Source organism: Corapipo altera, unplaced genomic scaffold, assembly GCF_003945725.1.
Source record: "Corapipo altera isolate COAL_440 unplaced genomic scaffold, ASM394572v1 61003, whole genome shotgun sequence".
NCBI lineage: Eukaryota > Metazoa > Chordata > Aves > Passeriformes > Pipridae > Corapipo > Corapipo altera.
The window spans coordinates 153,080-159,440 of NW_020885014.1; the positions used below are offsets into that span (position 1 = coordinate 153,080).

Sequence of the window (6,361 nt, forward strand, 5' to 3'; positions counted from 1 at the left end):
TTTTTATTAATATAAATTTTATTAATTTAAACATAATTATTTAAACAAATACTGGAATAGCTTTCCAGAGGAGAGAAGCTCATGAACATCTAGAGTTTTTTAATGGAAGACTGGAGACAACTTTTACAAGAGAAACTGTCCAGTAGTTCATATGAGCACTCACAGTAGTCCCTTCAAGACTTAAAATTAAGGACTTTGACAATTCTCACTCTTTCTTCACTTTCCATGTAGACATGAAAAGAAAAATTTTTAATTACAGCTGAAGTAGAAATGGCACTTCTTTCTAAAAATATTTCGTATTTAACTGTATTTTTCTGTTTTGCAGTGTATTCAAGCCAAAACTCTCTGTGTTTAATAGAGGGAGATGTATGAAAGTCACTTTCCTAGTCACAGGGATCAAGAGAAAACAAATAACTACATACTGAGTGTGTACCTGAGAGAATTTCTATCCCAATATGTTTGAATACCTGTTTGAATATGTAAACTAAGGAGCCAGAGCAAAAAAATCATGGTTATTAACATAATGGTTTTGCCTGAGGCCTCAGCTTCTGCCACTTCTCCTGCTGAAATTCTTCTTTTTCTTTAAATACATCATGAACAGGTCAGAGAATGAATAAGAAAGTTTTTTTATTATTATTTGCAGGCATAGGGAGGACATTTAGACACTTCTCAGGAGACTTGGGTTCACCTTCTAGTATGACCTTGGTCCATGTGAGGTATAGAGTCTGCCTCCCTCCTCCTTATTTTTGACAAAAGGCTAAAAACAGGGTAAGTCACACCACTTTTCTGTAAGACAGCAGTGTAGCGAAATATCAGGTGCTTAAGATCTCTATTCAGTCACTTAAGTTGTTCAAGTGGTGCATTTGTCCTTGATCGGATAGCTGCCTTTTGTATGGATATTCTGTGATCTAATTTCCTTTCCTCTGAAAGCCTGTGCACAGCTGTATGTAGAAAGAGAATGTGCATATTTCAGTCAGTCCTTCCCTGTCAGTGGCTGCTTGTCAAGCTGTCAGTTAGTGTCAGAGAGAGTGAGGAATTCTTAGTCCAGGAGGGACATTTCCTAAATGCTTAGCACCACACTAGTGCTGCTGCCTTCTCTTCTATGTTATCTACATTTTTAGAAACTGTGTGTCTGAATTCCTGTGAAGCAGAGCCAGGAGTGATAAAATTTACCTGAACTACATTGGCTCCATACAGAAATAGGAGCACTCAAAGCCTTGCAAATCTACCCCAGTGGTTCCATGTGGAAGCAGCTCTGCAGAACACAAACTAGAGTACAGAACACAAGGACAGGCCAGCCAGGGTTAGACCTTGGAGTACATCAAAACAGGGGTCCATGGAGTGAAAATGGAGCACCACACTTGAGGTCACATATCTCCTCTGGGAAACTGCAGAATCATCTCCAGCTGAAGTGCTGCTGGACCAAAACAGAGTCAGGGGAAGAGAGAAAGATTTTATCCTGCAGCGTATAGCAAAACACCTGTCTTTTTTGGGGTTAAGAGAAAGCCTGGTGTCTCTAACACTCCTTCCTTGCCTCATGAAATAAAGAGTTGGCAAAAGAGGTCTGTGTTTCATCTTCACGTGTATGTGAATTAAGCCATACTGCTTTATGCAATGTGCATCTCTCCATAATGCTTGAATTTTACACAAATGCACAGGTTTGGGGTCTTTTTTCTTTTCTCTGTAGCGTGAGTAGACATTGTGTGACAGCAGCAGGCCAGTAGATTTAAGTACACTTGGAGATGCATAATTTTTACTGCATGGAAATGCTCAGTGTACCAGCTGGAGAAAAGGCATAACCAATCTTGGAGATATTGCAGTACAAATAGATAATATTTTTAAGTGTTTTCAAAAAGCTGAATTCCTAAACTAGGGCATAACTGTCATCTTCATCTCAAGTTGTTTAAAAACCACTAGCTTTTCCATTTGTTTTTGGACATAATGAAAAATACTCATTTAACTCAAAATTGAATGTATGTTGAGTTTAGCCAAATAAAGGAACAAGCTATTTTCCTTCTGGTTTGCATTTTTTACCATTTTCCAGTGGGACAGAGAGAAAACAACTAAATAACATAAAAGGTAGGATTGTCACTGGGGTTGAGTTTTACTAACTACATGCCCTTGCATGAAGGACTCTCTTATTACCACCCCATTTAATGGCTTCTCCTTACATCTACAGACTACAAACATTTGAGTTTGTTTCTGTAACATCATATTTTGCCATCTGCAAAACAAAATACGCTCCTCACAAGTGTCTCCAGAAGACAAAGCTACGAAATATGACAGGTTGTGACAGTGGGAAGTGACGAGGAGACACTACCTATTGGGAGTTCAAAACCACAAAACCATGCCAGCTTTCAGAGCACTTTTTGATGCCACAGAGTTTTGAAGAAAGCTCAGTCTAATGAGATTTTTGTTATAGTTTATGTGTTACACAACCTGAGAGAAACTGCAGGGACTGTGGTTGTCAAGAATTCCTGACATTGAAAACACCTCTGTCCCATCTTACTTCAAGCTCAGAAGAAGATCCCTATGTGTGACAAATGGTTTAGTCCACTGTTTGGAGAATGTTTTGACCTTACAATAGCAAGTTTTCCTGCCAAAATATGCAGGTAGTATCTATTATCTATAGGAAAAAAAAAAAGGGTCTATAATATAGTTTCTAAACTGGACGTGCCTTTCACTCAGGCAGTGGGAAGGCAGGCAGAATCAGTTCAGGTCTGTCAGCACCTGCTTCAGGAGAGATGTCCATGATAGTATCAAGCCAAGCAGAGATTCAGCCAGTATAATGTCTAAGGTGCCTTTGTTGGGTAACTGCAACAGTGCAGAACAAAAGTCAACTCCAGTGGAGCCTTGTTGTGCATATGGCAAGAACAGCAAGGCATAGTCAAAGTGTGAAGGAAAGAAAAATCAACTTAGTTTTACCTTTCAAGTGATAGTGCGCCCTGAGTTAACTGGTTCATAGGGGGATCTGGGCAGTCAGTTTCTTACCAGGACCACAGTTGTCTGATCTTGGTTTTTTGAGCTGTAAAAATAAAAGTGATACAGTGTTTTAAGGGAGACTTTTCTTGTGAAATTTCAAATTTGGTTTTGGAAATACAGGAGATTTTCAATAATAAACTGGCAAATTATCTTTTTGCCCACTAGAACAACAGCATGAAGTTGAAGGAATATTGAGGTGAATATCTAAATAGTTACAAAAAAATAACTAGGTTTTTTTGACTGCATTTTATTCTTTTGGGGTTCTTTTACATGTTATTCTTTTGGGGTTCTTTTACATGTATGCATATATATACATAAAAACAGAAAAAAACATTGGAACATACATAACTGAAATTACTGGTATTGGCTTAGCTCAAGTTGGACCCCATATTCCTCTTCACATAGAAGTACTGTAATATACAACTTTTGTGATGTTGTCAGACCTTGAAAAATTAAAAAAAACTTTGGTATGACACTTTGTTATTCTCCTGAAATACATTGTATATGACAACAATATCTTTTGGAACACTTTTAAAAACAAATAATATATTGAATAAAAATGCATATGTTTACTCTGTACACAGTGTGAAAAACTCAGTCAAGGCATCTGCAACCTCAAAGCACAAGATGTAAATTTTCTGTTAGTCCATGAAACTTTGGAAAGTATGAAATTTTCTGAGGGTACAAATATATTGTTAAAGAGATCTATGATTTTCCATTCTAAAAATAGCTTTTCACCTTACAGAGGATTGTTTCAAGGATGAACAAATAAGGTAACAAGAACAAGAAGACTTAGGAATTTAAGTATAGACATTTCTACTACTAAATATGCATATATATCTCATAAAAGCACACTTCTTTTTTTTTTTTCTTTTTTCTTTTTTTTTTCTAATTTAACCCTTATGGGAATTGTAATGACTATTTCTAAAATTCTTCATAGCTTCAACCAAAGCGGTACTCAGAGTAAATTAGTGTATTAAAGGAGAATGTAGAATTTAGAGCATGCCATTTTTTCACAGTGAACTCTTATATATCCAGGTTAATGTGAACTCCTGTATCATTTTCAAGCTGTATGTACACAGACTTCTGAAAATGGAAAGATTTAGTTGAGCCAGATTCACTTTTTGCCCCAGATAACTAAACTTTCCACACCTGGTTTCTGCAGAACACAAACTCCTAAATGAAAAACTTTTTAAGATGCAGAAAATTTTTCAATGTGGGTTAGTTATAATCAGAATTATGCTTCTGAGGGCTCCAAACCTGTAGTGGGCCTCTTTATGTAGTTGATTTTTTTTCTTGCCCTCTTTCAAGCACCACAGCCCTTAGGCTAAGCTGGTATTTGAGGCTTCTCCAGCATTCCAGAGTAAAACCAGTTTACCATGATCCAGAGAATAATACACAGTAATGTGGTCCCTTGCAGGTTTTAGGAATTTTGCCAACGCTGCTCCTTGAAGGAGCTTAAAGATGTCCCTCAACTGAACTGCTTCTCTGGGACAGTTTTTGCATGAACCTTTTTTTTAACACAGCATAAAAAGATGTTGTCATGGTTTGAGATACACCAAAATCCAATTCCCTAGCTCCATTCCCCCTCCCACATCTCAACTCAGCGAGAGATGTGTTTTCCAGACAAAATATGCCAGACTCTGAATGGGGGAAAGGGAATATATTACAATGACTGTACAAATAAATATCATAATACATTATATACACGATCACAACTCTCTCTACCATGACATATAGTATTTACAATGGATCAGATCTCTTCTACCCTCCAAATAAAAGTCCAGGAGGGAAGAAGGACAGATCCCTTCCAGTCTCTGAACAGAAGTATCTTCTAAGGCAGCAAGTTCTCCTCATCTCATGCATGCAGCAGCTGTGGCTGGCTTTCTGACAGCACTCACGAGGGAAATATCCAAGCTCCCTCGGCCCCTTGATGCAGGTAAAGGGGTCTTCCGTGGGCTATGTCACCCCAGACTTTCTGAGCATCTATTGTGAACAAAACATAGAAAACAAAAAAGTGAAGAGAAAAAGATAAATAAAACTAAAAAAATAAGAAAAAGGAAAAAAAAGATAAAGTTTTTTGCTGCAGTTGCAAAGATGTGCTGACCTTTCATGAAGGACATCCAGGTTTAAGTAGACATAAAAACCAGTGTTTTTTCAATCAAGGTCCGGTCATAAATGCTTAGGGTTGAAGCAGGTCTGTCAACATCTGATTGCTTGAATAGCTTTGTTAGCAAATTAAAAATAATCTTCCTTGCAAACTGCGGGACTTCCCAGTGGACATGTAGGTGCCTCCAATTGCATGTTGGATCTGGACACAGTGAAGGAGTTCTGTGAACAAATAGTTATTTTATTCCATTATGGAAATTTTTTTAATGTCTGAACTGAAGGTAGGGATGAGAGGAAGGGAAGAGAGTGTTTGCCAAAGAAAGATACTTGTTACTAACACCTTGGGAAAAGCAGGAGTGTGTTTTGGACATGTTACATTTTCATTGCCTGTGTTCCTCAACTATGTCAGTTTTATCAATCAGGTATGTTGATGCTCGTCTTCTTTAGTACCATATACTGTTCAGGAATAGAGAGAGGTGACTGACAATCACTTTCTTGTGAGGCTAATAAAAAGTAGAGTTAGATATGTAAATATCAATCATGTGTTCGTTTCCTTTCTCATTTAATTATATGTGAGAGAGGTATTTGTTTTCTAATGATGAGCAAGTATTGAAATACAGATATTTAGTTCCCCTATTTATTTTCATGGTGTTGCAACACTTGTAAAGCTAAACTGTAGTGGTTTCTACATTTCTGGAGACTCATGGACATTCTCCATTGTATTGATCTTACTCTTATGCTGTCACCTGTGCTTTAACAATTCTTAGCATTAGGCAAACCACTTTCCAGTGTTTGCCACATCAATACCACTTTCTGCTGTCTCAGTTCCAGATTCCAACCCTGGCTCTGTGTACATTGTGCTGGTGTAAGAGGCTGACTCAGTTTCAGTAAAGAGTGCAGGATGCTGCAACTATTTAATAAATTTCTCTTCCTTGTGAGGAACTAGGGCCCAGGTAGCTCCCAGACAGTGTCCGAGAGGAAGGTTAGGGTTGGTAGAAACTGTGAATGGATTTGGGTGAGAGCAAGAGCTGCAGTTTTCAGCCAGAGGGCTTATCTTCAGCACAAGCATTCAGTGTGTTGCCTTCACCCTCCAGCAGCAAAAAACGAATCAGAAATAGAAGAGCTATTAATATTTTAATAGATGTGTTGCAAAGCCTCAGAGCCTTGTCCCACACTAAAACATTGTTTTGTTTGCCAGTAGTCTGTATGTTCCTGTTTGAGAACCTGGAAGTGCAAGGCTCTGCCCAAATGTTCAAAAAAAGAGTTGAAA

The 6,361-nt window shown here is 37.9% G+C and overlaps 1 long non-coding RNA gene across 1 annotated transcript; it reads left to right on the forward strand.

The window, feature by feature from the left end:
- The first annotated feature begins 302 nt into the window (after positions 1 to 302).
- Positions 303 to 1,908, forward strand: LOC113958953. Its single transcript, XR_003531660.1, has 3 exons — positions 303 to 425; positions 644 to 768; positions 1,122 to 1,908. It is a non-coding gene; the product is annotated as an uncharacterized LOC113958953 (long non-coding RNA).
- The last annotated feature ends 4,453 nt before the right edge of the window (positions 1,909 to 6,361 follow it).